Here is a 20,351-nt window from a genome sequence, read left to right on the forward strand (position 1 = left end):
ATTGATACCAGGTTGTATTGGACATCCTCATGGGTGTAAAGACCTGATAAAATCATTATATTTCTTGGACCTTTGGATTGGTGAAGGCATTTGAGAAAAACCCTATTTTGTAGGCTTAAAATGAGGGAATTAGGCCTAAAAAGGGTTAGGATGTTAGCGACCAAACCCATGACCAATTTTGTGATATTGTATGAAGATTCCAAAAGGGTATTTGAAAAGATAAATATTTCATATCGGTGTTCAAGACTTCAGGCAGATGAGTACAAAATACCTCACGAGTAGGGCTAATTGGACTAGGTCTCCTAGTAGGCCTAAAAGAGAAAATTGGTCCTAAAGCTTGAAACCGGTAAACACCAAAGTCCATAAATGAAGGGTTAGGGTTAGATAACTAAGGAAAATCATCCCTAAGTGTGTTGGTCATGTATAATGAAGATCCTATGGTAGAGAGGGTTGGCTCTTGGTTAAAGTGTTGAGTAGGAAGGTCTCTAATAAGGAGTGTTGGACACTCACTAAACAAAAGAAGGACACCTTAGTCTAAGGACCTTGGGAAGGTTAGTAAGGGTGGGTCCCACAACCTTTGGAAAGTTGGAAAGAGTGGAACCATTGGATGGTTCAAGAGACAACCTAAGGAGTCATCAAGAATAAGCAAACCCAGTAGGAGTGAGCATCCCCTCTACATTACCTGTGCAATAAAAGTGCTAACCTGAGTAGTAAAAGCGGTAACCTATGTAGTAAAAGTGCTACCAAATTTCACACAAGTGTGAAACTGGTTTACAAATGCATTAATTCATTGAGTTATTATGAGAATTAGATAGGATATTAGAAGGAGATGCGGGAGGCTTGAACCACACGGTGGGCGCCAAAAATGTATCGACTTAAGTTTTCACCTCAAAAGTTAACCTACAAATTGTTAGTTCATCATGAAAATATAAAACTATAAGAATTCAAGCTTCAACCAATGAAACAACATGAAATAAAACAAATAAAATGATTATACCTTAATGGATTATGTCTCATTGTGTCTTAACCCCATTATTCTTAGTTGCAGATTGTTTTTTCTCTCAGACAAGCACTGGTAGCTTCCAAGATGGCAAGTGAGGAATGGACTGATAGATGATATCATATGTAAAAAGCTATGCTATGAAAGTGATTTATGCTAATTTGCTCAAAAACTCTAAAATTCTTAGACAAATGAACTCACGGATGCAAAGATTAAGACTTCCAGTTAACTATGAGATTAGCTATTAGTTTCAAAAATGGCTTAGAAGACCTCTATTTATTGATTTTTGAGTGCATAAGCTTAGGTGGCAAATATCAACGATCATGATTAAATCTTGCTTTTTGGATGGCTATGAGCAAGAGGCTGAAGGTTGAGAGAAAGGGGGAAGGAGAAGACTAGTGTCACTCATCTCACCTTGACTGAGGGGAAGACTGAGAGAATCTAGGATTGGTTGGAGAATATTAAAGGATGGAGGGACAAGAGGAGATGGACTAGGGTTAGGTGGACAAAACCTCCTCCAAGAATATAGGAGTGTTGGGGCAAAAATAGGGAGGTTTCAAAGATTATGTGCATGTACACATTTTATTCATGAATATGGGAGTTGGAGATAAGTGGCTCATGTATGATTTATTTTTTTAATTTGTTTTTATTGATTTAAATTGACCACGTGATGGATGAGTTGGCAAAGGCGGAGATGATGTGGAGATGAGGTGAGTTGGAAAGTGGTAATTAAATAATTATGAAATTATTTAATAATAAAACTATAGGATAGTGAATAGTGCAAAAATATGATAAGGGATTATAATTAAATATTAAATGTTTAATTGTTGGCTTAGAAGAAAGAGGGACAATGAATTAATTAATTAAATGTTTCAATTCAATTAATTAATAGAAGAATATTAAATACTAACGAATTAAATAAATTAATCTTTTCAAATTAATTATTTAATAGAAGAATAATCATTAAATAAATATAAAATATTTATTTAATTACTCATAGCCAAGTTTATGTGTATACATAGACAAACAAGCTTTACAAAGTTCATATCTAGTGTCTTTGTTCACATTTTGGGTAAACATCTCAAACATCTATTTTTGTGGAATGTGACAAGGGTGTCGACTAGCCAAACTTCTCCATCGTTATAAAAAGGACGCAAAAAATTCCCTTTTTTTTTGCTTTGTGTTGCGTAAAGTGGTCGCGTCGATACCTCACATTAAATATTGTATGAAGGCTTCTACCAATTCACCCCATGACTTGATCCCAAATAGTAATTGTGAAAATCATTCCATGGCTTGTCCACTGAAACTTTACAGAAATAATCTCATTAAATAAGAGTCTTCTCTTGCCCAATCTATACAAGCCATAAAAAATTATTTAATGTGTGCCTCAGGATCTCCTTTTCCTTTATACTTATCAAACTTAGGTACCACAAAATGCAGAGGAAAATGAGGCATTAGTACACTTCTATCAAACGGAGTAGGACATATGTCATGAATTGTGTAATTCTTTGTTAGTGTTTGCATACTTACGATTTGTTGTTGTAATTCCTTAATTTGTTGTTGCAAGTCACTACTAGGTGATTCTTTTTCTCTTTGAGGTATCCCCATGCCTCATCCATCGAGAGGAGGAGGAGGAATGTATTGCATATATAAGGATGATATTGGTCATATATGTGTTTAGGTGATGGAGGAATGTGATTATTGTGTGAACCACATGGTATGTTATTGTAATGAGATGCACTAGGCCTAGGGCTATTTTATGTATCATGATCATGTGTGTAATTGGTATTGTATTCATGATCTTGGATGTGGCCATAAAATTTTACATGTGGTCTTCTTGTATAGGTATTATCATGATCTTGAGTATTCTCTTGTTGTTGAGTATATGCATTGGTATTCCTTCGGCCTTGAAAATTAGTACACGTGGTTGTTCGTGAGTTTGTCCAGCATCATTGGTATAAGCATGAGTATTGGTCACTTCAAATTTTTGAAATAGGGACAAAGATGGCTCGATCACATCACACTCACATATATGTCCACCATTAGCTTGATTGGGATCTTCTTCCAAAATTTGTGTCACATCAAAGTCATGGGGTGATCTTGCACCATGTTGAATTAACATGTGTAAAACTCTTTGGTGATCTCTCCTCAAAATTGTTTCAAGCAATCTATTGAACCTTTCATTAGACGCATGTGATCTTGAATCTATGTGGTTGTAATGGATTCATTATCAAATTCTTGTACATTACTGTGATTTTCAAAAGTTCGTGTGTTGTAAATTTTTTTCTTATCAAATTCATATGTATCCATGTTTAGAGATCACTGAGCTTCTTTAGCTTGTCTTCTAGACCTTCGAGATCGGGTTTTAACCATGAAAAGACCTTGGCTAAAATGGAGTATGGAGGAATATGAAGACTATAAGGTAGCTATGAAAATGGATAATGAATCTAGGGTTGTCTTTTAATGTCCCAAAATGTTTTTTCCAAGATAAATATGATGATTTAAGAAAGGTGTGGCTTCCTAGGAGATGAAAAATTCCTATAGGTAAGTTGACCTTAACTTGAGATGTCAAAATGGTACCCAAGATGATAAATTTGATGCGGGAATCACCTAGTGATGTATGTGATATGTTTTCAAAATAAGATAAAGACTACTAAACAACCTTTTGACTCTAGTTGAAAAATGTAAATGAGGGAATTGAAAGTGATGTTTGTAAATGTCTATAAGTGAATGAAAAGTCATGAAAAGTTGATGGTTGACTAAATGGAATCTTATGGAATCAACCTTAGAAGCTCTTTGAATCTTAGAACCACAGATGCAATATGAATCCACAGACATGTCAAAATGTCTCAAATACGTAGTTTCAAAATCAAAAAATGTAATTTCATAGTTGTAGTATAAATATTAGTTTGTCTAAATATGCAATATAATGTCACAAAAATGTGCTAGAAAGGTGCATAAACATGACAGGATAAGCAAAAAATGCACTTTCTTAGTTGATAATATTATTTTAGTTATGTTTGTAAATGCACCACAAAATTTTAAAGATGCAACAAGATAAGTAAAAAACGTGCTAGAAATGAACACAAACATAGCTAGAATGATCATATACACATTGAAACTGAACATAGATGCATTTTGGCAAAATATCAATTTTGTCCAAATTTTGTAATTGTTGAAAAATGACCAGATCTTAATGTTGATGTTTTTATAGTAAAAAAAATAACAAACAAGCAGACACAATGATTGAGGGTGTTGTCCAAATATAAGCACAATGTATATGTCCAATAGGCCGAAACAACCCAATTTCCATGGGTCTTAATATAATCGAATATACTTCAAACACTTATTAGCCTTAAGGTCAAGGTCTCATGGCAATAAATTCAGCCCACATCTTGGAATCTTTGTCGACTCAAACATACGGACACCTTAATGGGTGTATACACTAGTTTGTCTTTGGATGAGAGGATAGGTAGGGGCCTCCAGGATTGGAAGGATGAACCGATCACCCTTTCCCTGGAAAGCTACAAGTAGCTTATGCTAAGGCAAGGATTTATGTCTAATCTCAAGGGAGTCTTATTGTGAGTATCTTGGGGGGAAGGGTGGGGGGAACCAACTATCCCCTTGCACTAAAGCTATCATGATGTTTAGACAAAAATAGGTTGGGACACTACTTAAGGTTTTTATTCACAAACTAAGGTATACAAGTGTCTATATATGCAGCGGTTTGCTCAATTAAGAGGCCTCCCAACCCTTAGAACAAGAGCTTTTATGCATCACATAGATACTGAGGAAAAATTTCGTCGATATAGAACAACAACACCAGGTAGATGACTTTCGTCACACCCACGATTATTTATATATAAAACCGCATGAAAGTACCACTTGGGTCGTTCCCTCTCACAAATTGGGAGGTAGGCCCTCTACAAAAACAAAAACAAAATAGAAAACTATTTTTAATGATTTCTCATACACCCAAGATTCGTGAAGGTGAGGGGAGAGGATAACTTCATAAAACACCTAGGGTTTTATAATATATTGGGAAAGCGCCCCAAACACTTCAAACAATTATTCTTTTTAGTGCACCAATGGAAGTGTTTTCTAATCTAATAAAAGCAAGCACACTCCTAAATTACCCCTGCAAGCACAAATGTGTTAGTAGTTTAAAAGTTAGTCTAACCTACAACCATAAGGATTAGATCACAAAATGAAATCAAAAGGGTCCTTCTACAAACGATTTTAAAATTGTCAATATTCAACCAACTATGCAAGACAAAAATGTGACAGAATAGACCAGAAACGCGTTAAGAGTTAGCAAAAGTGCAAAAAATACTAAACCCTAAATGTGACAGGACAGGCTACCGACACAATAGAAACTAACATAAATGCAAAAGAAACCTGCAACACCAAAAACTATCAGAGCTGAAAACACGCTAATACAAACCATAGATGCAAAAATATTAACCAAAAATACAGAAAGACTATCCGCAGATGCAAAAAGATCAAATTATGCCAAAATCTCATAAACTTAAAACACAGCAGGATCAAACATCAACACAGTACTTTCCAGAAATGCAACAAGAATGGTCGTAGATGTGCTGATGTTTGATCCTGCAAAAACTTAAAATCTCGCAACAACAAAAATGTGTCTAAAAATCATAAATGCGATAAAATAGACCATATATACAATAAGAGTGAAAATCGTCGTAAATGTCGGATCTACAAATCTAAAAAATGCTAAACAATAATAAAATATTAGAAAAAATAGGGGCTAGGTCCCACTAAGCGTGCCAAAATGTGTGGAGTGAAATTGGTAGTTCAAATTACTATAAAAACCAAGTAAGATTCAACCACATAAAACCTTAATTCTACAATGAAATCCACCATACACCAATGAAGAACCTAAAAACATGCAAAGAAACAAATATGAAAGATTCTACCATTCACATGCTCATTAGAGTTTGATCTTTGTTGTTTCCTATCTTCGTCGATCTTGTTTGATATGTTGGTTGCTCTCAGATTTTGTGTGCACAAGAACTTAGTAAAGAACATATTGTGGTTGTGTAGTTCGACAATATGTAGATGCTTGACTAATCACTATTAGAGAATGATAAGGGAAAATGATCCTCTTTTATAGAGATTACCCTAAAAATGGAGGGATAGGATTAAGAGGTGGAGGGATGAATGGTCAGCTCAAATTAGAGGGTAGGTATAGAAAATAGGAAAATACTAGAGAGGTGGTTAAAGATAAATTAAGAGATGAATGACAAGTGTCAAGGAGGGAAAAAGCTAATGAATTAATTAAATAAATAAAGATTCATTTAATTAATAGAAGAGGTGGGGCCAATTAAAGGAAAAATTAGTAATCTTATGCGCTAAAGCGCTAGATTACGGACTCCACACACTGAACAGTGAACCGAATGCGCTAGGTTGTTAACCAAATGCGCTAAATAGTTAACTCAACGCGCTAATTCATTTTTTCCGCGTGCCTGCAAAAGTGGATATATTTCAAAACCGATTAGATACATGGGTTCGGGCCCCACGGTGTGCGCTAGAAATGTATGCGGAAAAAGCGGGTCGATAGAACTCAAAATGCGAAAAAATGGAGCTCTAGGGAGCCTTGCTCACACACTCATAGGACTTCTTGGTGCAAGCTATGGAGTAATGAAGTATCACTCAGCTTCCCAAGGTTGGTCCCATGGTTCTCTATCTTACACGGTCCCTCAAACCAATGTTTTTGCTCTCAGATTACTGAGCAAAATGGTTTAGGGATGGCAAATGCAAAAACGAGGGATGTTTTTTTATTGATTTAATATGAGATGCATCCTAAGCTATGCATGATTATAGAAATGCAATAAACTAACTATAAGATGACAAGGTTAGTAGCAATACTATCCTGGCATACTATATTAGTTCAATGATTTAAGCTAATGATAATAGAAAGTATTCTAAACATGCATATTTAGACTAATTCCTAGTTAAAAGAGAGGCTAAAATGATGAGCATAAATGGTATATGAAAGCTTGAATGTATTTGAGCATAAGTATGATACTACAGACTTGGATTTTTAAAATGGAGGAATGAGAGCTCTATTTATAGCAAAAATAGGGCAATGGATGGTCAGGATTGAAAGAGTTGATCAAGGGTTGAGTTTGAAAGTTGGGAATCCATGTTTGCAATTTGCACCAATGAAATGATGACAATTGTCAACATAGGGTTGGGTTGAGAGAAGGGGTTGGAGGCATTAAATGCCTGAGAAGACCTTATGGTTATCTAGAGGGTAAGGGTCAAGCCTAAGTTAAGATTACCCATTAGATTAAGAGTTAATCCAAGGATAAACTTTTGTGCAAATGATTAAGGGATAACCACAGTCAAAGTAATGAATGCTTGATGAGACCCTTGGGTTACATGGAGGTTGAGTTAAAAGAAATTCTTTAATCATGCTAGAGGGTTGAGTTAACCATTAGTGGTTTGGGAGACTTTGGAAAATTAAGTGGTTGAAGACTTGAAGCCTTTAATGGTTATCAAAGACTTTAAGGTTTTGAGAAGTGACCTCCCCTTGCTTAGGGATGTGACAAAGTTTAGAAGATGGGTTAGGTTAATTTAGAAGTGATTAGAAAGGTCTAGAAGAAATTAGGAAGGGGTTTAGGAAGCAAGTGGGAGATGTAGGAAAATGCAAGTGGATGGAGGGATAATAGGATTTAATTGAAATAAAGTTAATTTAATTCAATTTGGTTGTAATTTGGGGAAATTAAATAAATTAGATTTATTCAATTTAGGATAACTATTTAATTAAAAGTGGATAGGGGGGATTTAATTGAATAAAATAATTTATTCATTGAGTATAGTGAATTTAATTGAGTAATTTACTTAATTAAATAGAGGAATGCAGGTAATTTAATTAAATTGGATTTAATTAAATAGAGAAATGAACATAAAATATTCATTTAGGAATATGGTCATTTTTATACGTCTACATTTTGCCCCTCTTTGAAGTGACGTGTGTGCACATGTTATTTCAAAGAAAATGATGTTTTATCGTGATTTATGATCAAATGGAATTTTTGCTTTTATGATTTTCAAGTCGTGCCCCAGATTTGATTTGATGCGTGATGCCCCCTCCGAAGATGAATCAATATTTTGAAAATTTTGATTGGATTTTATGATTTGTGTTTGGTGTGTATGATTGTGTCTATGTGAAATGTTGAAATTGATTCATCTCCCGATAGTTTATATGTTTTAGGGTATAAGGGAGACCGCGAGCAAATTACATGCCCAGTTCCCTAACCCTAATTTCATTTTTCTCCTATAAAAGGGGAAAAGTGCTTTGATTTGATTCATTTGTGCATTGTTGACTTTGGAGAAAGAGAATTTGGAGAGAAGTCAAAATGCCTATTCCGTATTCCAGGCATCGTTTTGAGCACGTTCGGAGGTACCGAAGACCTGCCACATATGGACCACCAGTAAGTCAACACTTTTGACCCTTTTTTATTTTTGATTTTGTCATTTTTGGTCAGTTTTTTTATTTTTGAAATTCGGTTTTAGTGCTTTAGCGCGTCTAAGTCGCAATTTAGCGCATACGAAAATTTAGGTAGCTCATAAAGTTTGAATTTTAGGGTTGCGTCCGAAAAAAAATAGTGTAGCGCATAGAAGTTCTCAGTTAGCGCATTGAGGGAAAGTAGCGCATGTCGAACGTAGGGTAGCACGTAAGGTTAACAGGATAGCGCGTGAGTAAGACCTAGCGCATAGGGGTCACAGGGGTTCGCATGGGTAAGGGGTTTTAGCGCGTAGGGTGGACCTAGCGCATAGGGTCAAATAGGTAGCATCATCAAGGTATAGGTTAGCACAAAAATGGGTTTTAGCGCATAGGGTAGGTTGGGTGGTGCATTCGGGAAAAAGAATAGCGCGTAGAGGTATTCTAGCACATAGGGTAAATAGATTAGCGCGTGGGAAAAATAGCTTAGCGCATGGGTAGATTTTAGCGCGTAGACAATCTGTTTTAGCGCATTAGGAAAAAATTTGTGAGATGGGGTGATTTGTGAAATTGTTGTGTTTTGTTGTCATGGTTTTTATTGATTTGTCTAATATGAGTGTTGATATAACTTGTTTTGATTTGCGATATTTCAAGTTATGCATAGATATTAATGTGTTGGTTTGATCAAAGCGTGATTTGTTTTTGCACTTTGTTTCAAGTTCAATGTGTGAAGCTTGATCTGTGTTACAAGCTGATATGGGTTGGAAACTAGACTTGTTTTACAAGCTGATATGGGTGGGAAACTTGAGTTGTTTTACAAGTTTATGTGATTTGGAGACTTGAGTTGTGTTACAAGTTTTGATATGGTTTTTGATAACTTGAGTTGTTTTACAAGCTGATATGAAATGATAGGATGTTGAACTTGATGTAGATGAGCAATTTGTTTCATGTTGTTGATGTGATTTTGATTTTGATATCATTGTTTTGATGTGGAAAACTGATATTGGACTTGTTTTGCTGGTTGACAAGAGCGATTGGGTGTGGTTCAGTCGCGTGAGCGATTTCCTAGGCCTTGGACTTTGATACCACGATTGACACAGGCCAACTTGGATATTATTGAGAGATGCGGGTTGACGTCCCTGTTGGATATGCCTCAGTTCACTGTGAACCGAGGGCTACTTACAACGCTCGCAAAGAGGTGGCACAGCGACACGAACACCTTCCACTTTGCCACGGGTGAGATGACAGTCACGCCAGAGGACTGTTATAGGATTCTGTGCATACCAGTAGTAGGTTCACTACTACCTTATGAGCAGTTGGAGGAGGGTGGCACAGAGGCACTTCGTCGTATATTCCATGATGAGACAGTATGCGGATATGAGATCCCTTGGCAGGAGTTCCTGGACTTGGATTATGCACCGCTTCCATCAATACTGGCAGGGTTTATAGGTGGATTCCTTTGTCCTAATCGCAGGTCAAAGGGATTCTCTGTGGGATGGGGCCTGGTGTTAGAGGACATGGTTACATAGGGCCGTAGGTTCGTGTGGGGATCGGCTATGCTAGCCCATCTATACAGGGACTTGCACGAGGTGGTATACCTAGGTTACAACAGTTTGTTAGCTGGCGTGACTCTCTTACAAGTATGGTGCTGGGAGCACATTCTGGTAGCCAGGCCATTAGCAGATAAAGATAGGCCCGTTGGACGTGCCTATGCCTATGGGTACAGGGGTCTAGTTGTCCAGGGGAAGCTGGGCAAACTAGAGCATTGGAGGAGAGTGTTGGATGACATTGATACGGTCACATGGCGACCGTATACAGGGTGTGAGGTGTGGGCGGAGGATGAGCTAGAGATGCCTTATGTGTTTATGACAAGATACCTGATTGGGAGGACCCCATTTGTTATTGAGAGGTTTGTGGTGACCAGAGCTTTGTGACAGTTTGGTCGACAGCAGGGTATACCTCAGGGGGCCTATTTATATGCATGGCGAAGGTAGGACATACCAGATTGGGGTCCGACGATTGATAATGCAGTGGCCGTGGAGGAGTTTGTCGGTTTGGCGAGCCAGATATGGGATTATGCCCTGGAGATTTTGGATGCGGGCATGACAGATGAGTTCGCGAGATTGTTCGCTACGCGAGCAGTGGCGAGGATTTCAAATCCAGAGGAGATGCGGTCGGCATTTGATGATGATGATGAGGGAGGTGGAGATGACGAGGATGATGGAGATGGTGGAGGAGGACGACGAGGGAGAGGAGATAGAGGGAGGAGGGGAGATAGAGGGAGGAGAGGAGATAGAGGTTTGGAGAGAGCAGTTAGACAAGCGGTGATGGACAGGGGGAGAGGCGGTTTGGCCATTGGAGCAGGTGGAGAGGGGAGGATGGGAGAGGTTCTAGCTGCAGTGGGGGGGACGAACAAGGCAATATGGCCAGCTCAGAGGAGGAGGACGGATGTGCTCCCACCTCCAGCACCGAGGACAGGCAGAGTTAGAGGGGATGCCCCTACATAGGTACCGCTACGAGTTTGGATCCCCACTCATATTGAGGATGCACAGATTCAGACCTTGTAGGTGACTGTACAGCAGCTGCAGGCACAGGTATTGACATATCAGTGGTAGATTATGCAGTTGACCACTGAGCGAGACATGAAGATAGAGTGACAGGGTCAAGCGGAGGAGCTTGCAGCGAGCGTGCAGAGAGCAGCGGCGGGTGGTCCGATGAGAGACACCCTGAGAGAGCTATCTTTGAGAGCTCATGAGGTGGAGTACTACCATCGGCACTATGAGGCTGCAGTACCCAGGGATCGCTGAGTACAAAGCTTCACACAGTCAAGATCTAGTCAATCTCGAGATACTGGGTCGCGGTCCGAGAGCCGAGGTGTGATAGGGCCATCGAGACAGGATCCCCCTAGAGATCCAGGGGTAGGGACATCTGGAGCCAGACCATCTCCGTCAGGGGATAGTCATACTTGAGAGACGTGGTCTCTGTTGTATTTTGATCATTGTATTCTTTGTACTAGACACAGAGATGATAGATTTTGTACATTTTGATCATTTTTGGAGATATATATATATATATATATATATATATATATATATATGGCATTATTATCTTTGATCATGTGGTGTGTTATATGAATGTATGTGCTTATGTGTTATTTTCTTTACTTTATGATAATGCAATGCTTAAATATATGATATAATGTATGATGCAGGATGTATGCTTTTATATGTTTGTGAGATGTATCTTGAAAATGAGATGTATGATTTTATGCTGTGAGATGTATCTTGAAAATGAGATGTATGAGAATGATATGTAACTAAGTGTAAAATGATATGCAACTAATTGTAAAATGATATGCAACTATGTTAAAATGATATGCAACTAATTGTAAAATTATATGCAACTATGTTAAAATGATATGCAACTAATTGTAAAATGATATGCAACTAATTGTAAAATGATATGCAACTAATTATTTTTTTGGTAGCATCTTCATTCTGTATTTGTCATCCGATATAGCCATATGTTGATTGCTTTCTTTGTAGGTATCATCATTGAGCATTGATTTGTTTAGGATATGTTGAAATTTTATACAAGCACAATGGTAAAATTGAACCATAATGACCTGAGAAAAATTTACATGATATTTGATTTTGAAATATAGCACAAGCGTCAAGGTATAATTGAACCAGGACGACCTGAGTGCGGATTGCATAAACAGACAAGATTAAATAATTTGTATGCGTGAAGTGGAATCATGCCTTCAGTGATATTCGATGTATCACGTCTCGAGGCAAGTATCCACACAATACAAGTGATCGCCTCCCAGATAGAAGACTAAGAAAATATTGGAGTTTCCCCATGATCTCTAGCTGTGAAGCATTTTAGTGAGAAAAGGGAGAAAATCCAATAATTTAAAAAGTTCAATAATGCAAAAATAGTCAAGATTTTATGCAATAATGCAACATGTAGTACTTCAAAAAATCATCCATCCTTGGTTTTTTTTTGTGTTTCTTTGTTTTGCTTTGCGATGAAGTGTAGTTTTGGTTGTTGGATACAATGCTTCTGAAAATTGCAAATAGTTTTGATGTCTTGAATGTTTGCAAGTTTTGACAATTTATTGCCCCTAGCTGAGTGTGCCTCTTGATATGAATATGTACAATGATTTCCAAGCCATGGTGGAATGTGGTAAGAGGATATATATGGATAAACCAGGATAGTGACTACGCTAAGTATGTCCTGAATGGATATGTGCTAAGTGTCGGGCGATGGCCGATAGTGTTTTAAGGATACGGATAAAATGGTATGGAGATAGATAGAGGAGCCGTTCTTTCACAATAGCGCCTGTTACCAGGTTTTCAATAGTTGCTTTTATTGTACTTTGTTATTTGCTTTTTCTGGATTTTATTTTTTTTTGCTTGTTTTGGCTTTTTTCGTGCATTAGGATACTTAAGTGTAGTACTTCTTCAAATGGATGTTGTTAGTTGGTTTGTCGAGCACATCTCCTTCTAAAGTTGTTAGCTGATAGGCACCTAATCCATAGACTGATATGATGACATAGGGACCCAACCAGTTAGGTTCAAACTTCCCTTTCTTTTCTAGATCTTGTTGATTTCTTGGATTTTCTTTGAGGACTAGGTCACCAACTTTGAAGTTGCGAGGGATGACCTTGTGGTTGTAGCTTTGGAACATGCGTTGTTGATATGCTTTGAGATGAGTGTAAGCATGCTGACATCTTTCATCTAATAGTTTGAGTTCTTGCAGTCAGTTAACTCGATACTCTTCATCTGGGATTAAACCTTTCAAAGAGACTCAGAGAGATGGGATTTCTACCTCCAGGGGTAAAATGGCTTCTGATCCATATACCAATGAGTATGGTGTTGCTCCTATAGGTGTACGGATGCTGGTTCTGTATGCCCAAAGTGTTGGATTAAGTTGTACATGCCAATCTTTGCCTGCATCATTCACTATTTTCTTTAGGATTTTTATTATTGTCTTGTTAGATGCTTCTGCTTGACCATTTCCCTATGGGTAGTATGGAGTAGAGAACCGATGTTGGATTTTGAATTTTTCACATAGTTCTTGTACATCTTGGTTTTTGAAAGGCCGTCCATTATCTATGATGATTGAACTTGGAATACCATATCTGCAAATTAGATAATTTAGGATAAAAGAGGCAATTTGTTTCCCAGTTACTGTGGTCATGGGAACTGCTTCTATCCACTTGGTAAAGTATTTTGTTGCAGTTATAATGAACTTGTGTCCATTTGAAGACGAAGGATGAATTTTGCCAACTAAGTCTAGTCCCCACTGACAAAAGGGTCAGGATGTCATGAATGGTTGTAGTTCCTGTGCTGGTGCATGTATTAGATTGCCATGGATCTGGCATTTAGGACATTTCTTAGCGAAGTGATATGAATCTTTCTCCATTGTAGGCCTGTAGTATCCCATCCTTAGAAGCTTTTTAGCAAGAGTAGTCCCACTTGAATGTGTTCCACAAATACCTTCGTGAAGCTCGTGTAAAGCGGAATCAGAATCATTACGATCAAGGCAATGAAGAAGAGTACCATCTAGACCTCGACGATACAAAGTATCAGCGGTAAGGGTATAACGGGCAGCTTGTCGGATAAAGTTACGTTTTTGGTTTCTGGATAGGTCAATGGGTAAGATATTGTTCTTAAGGTAGTCGTATATTGGTCCATATAACAGAGAATCTGAACCAGTCAAGGCATAGATAACATGGGATTCAGAGTGGTCATAAGCTAGGGAGAACAATTGCTCTACCAGGAACTCGTAATGACTTTGTTGCTTTGTAATTTGTAGTAATGAAGCGATAGTAGCCATGGCATCGGCTTCTTTGTTGTTCAACCTTGGTATTTGCTCGAAAGTGATATGCATAAAATACTATTTGAAGTCATCCACCATTCGCTTATAGGGTAGCAGCTTGTCATCTTTTGTTTGATAGTTGTTGTTGATTTGATTGATGACTAGTTGTGAGTCGCCGTAAACCTTTAACTCTGTGATTTTCCATTCGATGGCCATTTTGATGCCTATAACCAATGCCTCATATTCAGCCACATTATTTGTGCATGGGAACATAAGCCTATATGATCTTGGTATAGTGTGTCCTTCAAGACCTGAACCATGTTGTGTGTAGGATCCATCAAAGTATAGGGTCCATTGTTTGGTAGAAATAGCAAGAACGTCCCTGTCTAGAAATTCAATCTCCATAGTTTGTTTTCTTGGTAACGGTGCTTCAGCCAGTTGATCTACAATTGCTTGTCCTTTGATTGCTCATCTTTCTATGTATTGGATGTCGAATTCAATGAGAATCATGACCCATTTAGCCAATCTGCTTGTAAGAGCTACCTTGCTGAGTAGATATTTGAGAGGATCAATTTTTGCCACTAGCTTAATTGTGTGTGCTAGCATATAATGTCGAAACTTCTGAGATGCGAAGACCACTGTTAGGCAAGCCTTGTCAATGAATATATAGTTAAGTTCATAGCCATTCAATGTCCTACTGATATAGTATATGGCTCATTCTTTCCCTTGTTGATCTTCTTGTGCCAATAGTGCCCCCAGCGAGATATCTGTTGTTGAGATATAGAGGATAAGTGGCTTTCCTGTGACTGGTGATACCAGAACTGGTGGATTCATCAGGTACTGTTTGATTTGGTAAAAAGATTCTGCACACTTGGTCTCCCATCTGAATGGTACATTTTTGTGTAGTAAATGGTTAAATGGTAGACTTTTATCTGCTAGCTGAGCGATGAATCACCTGATTGATTGAAGTTGTCCTTGTAGAGATCTGAGTTGACTGATATTCTTTTGTGGTGGCATTTCCATAATGGCTTGTACCTTTGCTGGATCTACTTTGATACCTTTAGCTGAGACTATGTAGCCTAGTAACTTGCCTGATGTACCCCTGAAGACACACTTCTTAGGGTTGAGTCTGACTTGGAATTTCTCCAATCAATCAAAGATCTTTGTCAGGATGCTGAGATGTTCCACTCTAGTGAAGGATTTAGCTAGTAAATCATCCACGTAATCTTCCATAAATGTGTGCATCATGTCATGAAAGATTGTTGTCATTGCTCTTTGATAAGTGGCCCCTGCATTCTTTAAGCCAAAAGGCATAACATTCCAACAGTACGTTCCCCAAGGACAGGTGAATGCGATTTTATCTTGATTTTCTGGGGCTATTTTGGTTTGATTATAGCTTGAGAAACCGTCCATTAGTGAGAGCATTGCATGGCCTGCTGTGAGGTCTACAATTATGTCGATACTGGGCAGAGGAAAGTCGTCTTTTGGACAAGCTTTGTTGACATCTCTGAAGTCGGTGCATATTCTGATACTACCATCTGGTTTTGATACTGGAACAATGTTGGAAATCCACTCTGCATAGTCAATGGGTCGGATGAATCCGACATCTAATAGTTTCTTTAGTTTAGTTTTGACCATGAGTGCCACCTGTGGATTCATCTTTCGTAGCTTTTGTTTGACTGGTTTAACTCTTGAAGAGATGGACAAGTGATGCATGATTAAGTGTGGATCCACTCTAGGCATATCAGCATATGACCAAGCAAAGTTAATTTGTTGTTCTTTAAAGAAAATGATGAATGCCGATCTTTCTTCCTTTGTCAGAGATTCTGCGAGGTGTATGTTTCTGACTGCTTATGTGGTACCAATGTTGATTGATTGAGTGGGCTCAATCAATATGGGTGATCGCTCATGAAAGTGCTCAGGAAGAGTGTCAAGTCTCCCATTGTTAGGTGCCTTAAAAAGGTTTTCACCCTCAGATGCGTCCTTTATTTTTACTTTTTTGTGATCTAGAGCTACCATTGACTGGTTTTCAGCATCAGATCTTTTATTTGGTTTATTTTTGCGACTGAGAGACTTGGCACTCCCTCATTGGCAGACATCGTTACTTTGTTCACTGGTAGAGCCTGTTTCCAGATTTACGATACATAGGTAGTGGATAATAGATTCATCATCTAGGAAAATTGGTATATCATAGATTTTGGGTTCATCCCAGTCGATGAGGTTAGGAAAGACAAGCGGTAAGGTATCATTTGGTGGATTAAGTTCTGCTACTGTAAGTGTCAAGACAAAGGTTTCATCGTGATTGTTCTTGGTTGTAAAGAAGTTCAGGATTTCGTCGAGGTCTTCAATGGTATTATCTTCCATATAGACTTGTTCATAATGTTTCTGTTCACTTTCCTTGGCGTCATAGATGTTATGTGGTCCAAATTCAAGAGGTCTATCTTCTGCGTTATGCTCTTCCTGAGAAAGGGATATGGTGTTAGTATCATTAGGGATATCTGTAGTAGCATTTGAGGAGGTACCCCATTCATATTCATTGGAATCAGTCTCTGAGGCATCATCCCAGATTCTATCAGTGTTGTAAACTGGTATGTTGTATGGTGAAAATAAATCTTTGATGATGGATACCATTTTGATAGTTTTTGTTGATTCGGTGTCAGATCCTGCTTCTATTTTCTGTATTTGTTCATAGATTGTGCTTCCTCGGGGAGGAATAATGGTATCTGGAGATGATATTATTTGTTCTTGAGATATTGGTGTTTGAATATGAGCTACTGCTATAGATATGGCCTTCTTGTGGCTTAGAAGCTTTCCCTGATGTAACTTATGTTCTTGACGTTCCTGTACCTTGCGGATTGTTTCGGCTAACTCAAAGAGTGCTTCCTACCAGGATTCTTCTTTGTACTTCTTCTTTACTTTCCATTGAGGTTTTGCAGTTATGCGGGGCGGCTTTCTTAATAGGAAAGTGAGCTTACAACTCAATCCTGTTTTGTCTCTATTGGGTTGTGAAGGAAGATCTATGGGTTCAGTGACTCCTTCTTTGCGTTTCTCAATAGGTCCTTTACCGTCATATCCCATTTGCTGCATGATTAAGTATCCTTTTCCATATAGGTGTGTAGGTAGAACAATGTCCAGTACAGCTTCTCTGTTATCTTCTTCCTCATCTTTGTATAAACAACTAAGAATATCCTTATCTTCTGATTCATGTGCTAGAGTGCCCAATTGGATGAAGGTACCATCGAATTTGGTGATGGGCTGAGTGACCAGATGTGTTGATGTAGTAGGCAATCCATGAGATCTAGGTGATGTTGGCAATTTGGCCAAACATAAGGCTCCAAAGAGTATTCTCCCATGCCTTGGTCTTTGATTTGCATTTGTTGCTTGAAATCTTCAGATAATGGGTTGGGCTTTGTTGTTTGTAGATCTGATGTTGAAGATCGTTGCTTTTCTCTATTATGAGGAACCTAACTGTCTTGGGCTGCCCCCATTGTGTTGCAATGTTGAAATAGATTGTGATCAGCAGATATGGAGATTTCTTGTCCGTCATAAGGAAATTTGACACACTGGTGATACGTAGAGGGTACTGCTTGCATTTCATGTATCCAGGGTCGCCCTAACAAAATATTGTAGGTGAGATCTATGTCTAAGACCTGACACATAGTATCCTTTTGCACTGGTCCCACTTGAATAGGTAGCATCATGGTTCCTTTAGAGGACCTTTCCTCATCATCATATGCCTTTATGGTAATCTTCTTGCAGGGATCAATAGACTCTTCTGAGAAGCCTAATGCACGGATAAGCTTTAAAGTACATATATTAAGTCCAGCTCCTCCATCTATTAAGACTCTTTTTACTCAGTGTTTGCAAACAATGACTTCGATATGGAGAGGAGTGTTATGCGGATGACTCAAGGAAGCATTGTCATGCTCTGAGAAGGTGAGGTTATGAGGTCCGGTCATATGGGCGACCATGGCTTGAAATCTGTCCGTATCCAGATTTTGAGGTACATTGGTTTCCAATAGCACTTGTTCCAATATGTCTTTGTGCTTCGGTGATAGTTTCAACAATTCTAGTATAGATAGTTTCAACAATTCTAGTATAGATATCTGAGCTGGAGTTTTGCGTAGTTGGCTAACCAAGTCATATTGGATTTTTGGTATAGTAGTTATAGGTGCAGTATGCCCTTTTAAGACATATTTCTAAGTTTAGGTTGTCACATTGACAGATTCATGATCATGCTGATCTCGGATGGTGATGACATTTACTTGACGATCTTCAGTTGATATGTGATTTATGGTGTTGTTTTAGATATGGTTGATACGAGCTCCGTGTGTATCATCTGAGGTTGAAGCTCCATCTTTGTTGTAATTTGGGAGAGGATTTTTAAAGGCTTCGTGATCACCATTTGTTTTGAGACCATCTACTGTTAAGTCACCTCGATCAATCATGTCTTGCACAATGTGTTTCAATCTCATGCATTCGTTCATCCGATGACCCTTGTTACGATGGAAATCACAATAGTGTGAATCATTCCACCAGGGTGGTTTGATTTGGGGTTCATAGTTGCTGATCGTAGGCAAGGAGAGAATTTTGTTTACCAGAAGTTCTCTGAATGCTGATTCTAGTGATTGCCCCAGTGGTGTGAAGATACACTTTTGGAAATTGTTCGTGTTGTTGCGTGAATTGTTGTTAGGTCCTGGATTCATGTTTTTGCTTTGAGTATCATTGGTGTTGTTTGTGTTGAGTTGTCCTTGATCGGTGTTTGGTGCATATGTGCTAGTATTTGGATTAGCATTTTTAGGATTTTTCGTAGTCTGAGGATTTCCGGATAATGCAAGCACTGGTTGCTTAGATTTGAGATCATGTGAGTCATTGTTGCCTTCGTCTTTGTGTCGAGTCCAAAATCAAGATTTGTCTAAGTTGTTGTTGTTCTAGTTATTGTAGTTTGATGAGTTTGTTCCTTCCTTGTAGAATTTGAGTGTTCCCTTTTTGACACATGCTTCCTCTACTTGAATTCCATTTTTAATCAATTTAGCAAAAGATGGTATGCATTGAAGTTTTAGCCTGTAACTCATTTCACCATTCAAGTTGTCGATGAAGATCTCCATTTTCTCCTTTTTCAGGAATATCTCAAGGATATCTGGATACCATACGTTGCCAGCGTTGAAGGAATATCATGAATGTTTCATTGTTCTTTTGTTTGGTGTTGCAAACATCTAGCATGGTTATGGCATGTTGGATGTTATAGGAGTATTGGGTTATGAATTTATTAACCAATGCATCAAATGATCTGACAGGTGGTGTAATTTTGGATAACCATTCCATGGTTTGTCCTCCCAGGCTTCTTGGGAATAACCTCATTAGATAGGTGTCATCATGAGCAAACTCAAGACTCGTGGTACATAATTCTCTGACATGATCACGAGGATCACTTTTTCCATTGTATTTGTCAAATTTAGGCACATCTGAGTTTGGAGGAAAAGGGATCATGTGCAATCTCCTATCGAAAGGATAAGGACAGATTTTGTTTAAAGAGTATCGTACTATTGTCCCTTGTTGCATGTCTTGTATTTGCCTTTGTAGCATTTGCATTTGTTGAGTAAGGGCAGCCAAAGGTACATTGTCTTGTCAAGGGAAAAGTTCTTCCCTTGTATTAGTTCTCAACTGAAAAGGTGTGTTAAATGGTATATTTTGCTCTAGAGTTTCTAGCTCGGGTATACGCATTTCTGGTATATGTTGTTCTGGAATGTGTTGCTTAGGTATGTGTTGTTCAAGGTTATGAGTTCCTCTTCTCTTTGTTGTTCTTGATATGCATATTGTCGAGATCCGGTTCTAAAGATGTTTGTGTCTAAATCTTCGAGAAGTTTAACGCCTTTACTTGTGAGCATGAGCAAATATTTTTCTTTGTCATTTTCCATAAGCCTTTCTACAAGCTTTTGGAATGAAGGGTTTTCCTGACATTCCTGAAGAAGCGCTTCAAAAAATTTAGTCTCTTTTAGGTGTGGACCTTCAAAAGGATTTGACAACCTTCGATTCATACTAGACTCTGCA

Source organism: Cryptomeria japonica, chromosome 10 (assembly GCF_030272615.1).
Source record: "Cryptomeria japonica chromosome 10, Sugi_1.0, whole genome shotgun sequence".
Classification (NCBI taxonomy): Eukaryota; Viridiplantae; Streptophyta; class Pinopsida; order Cupressales; family Cupressaceae; genus Cryptomeria; species Cryptomeria japonica.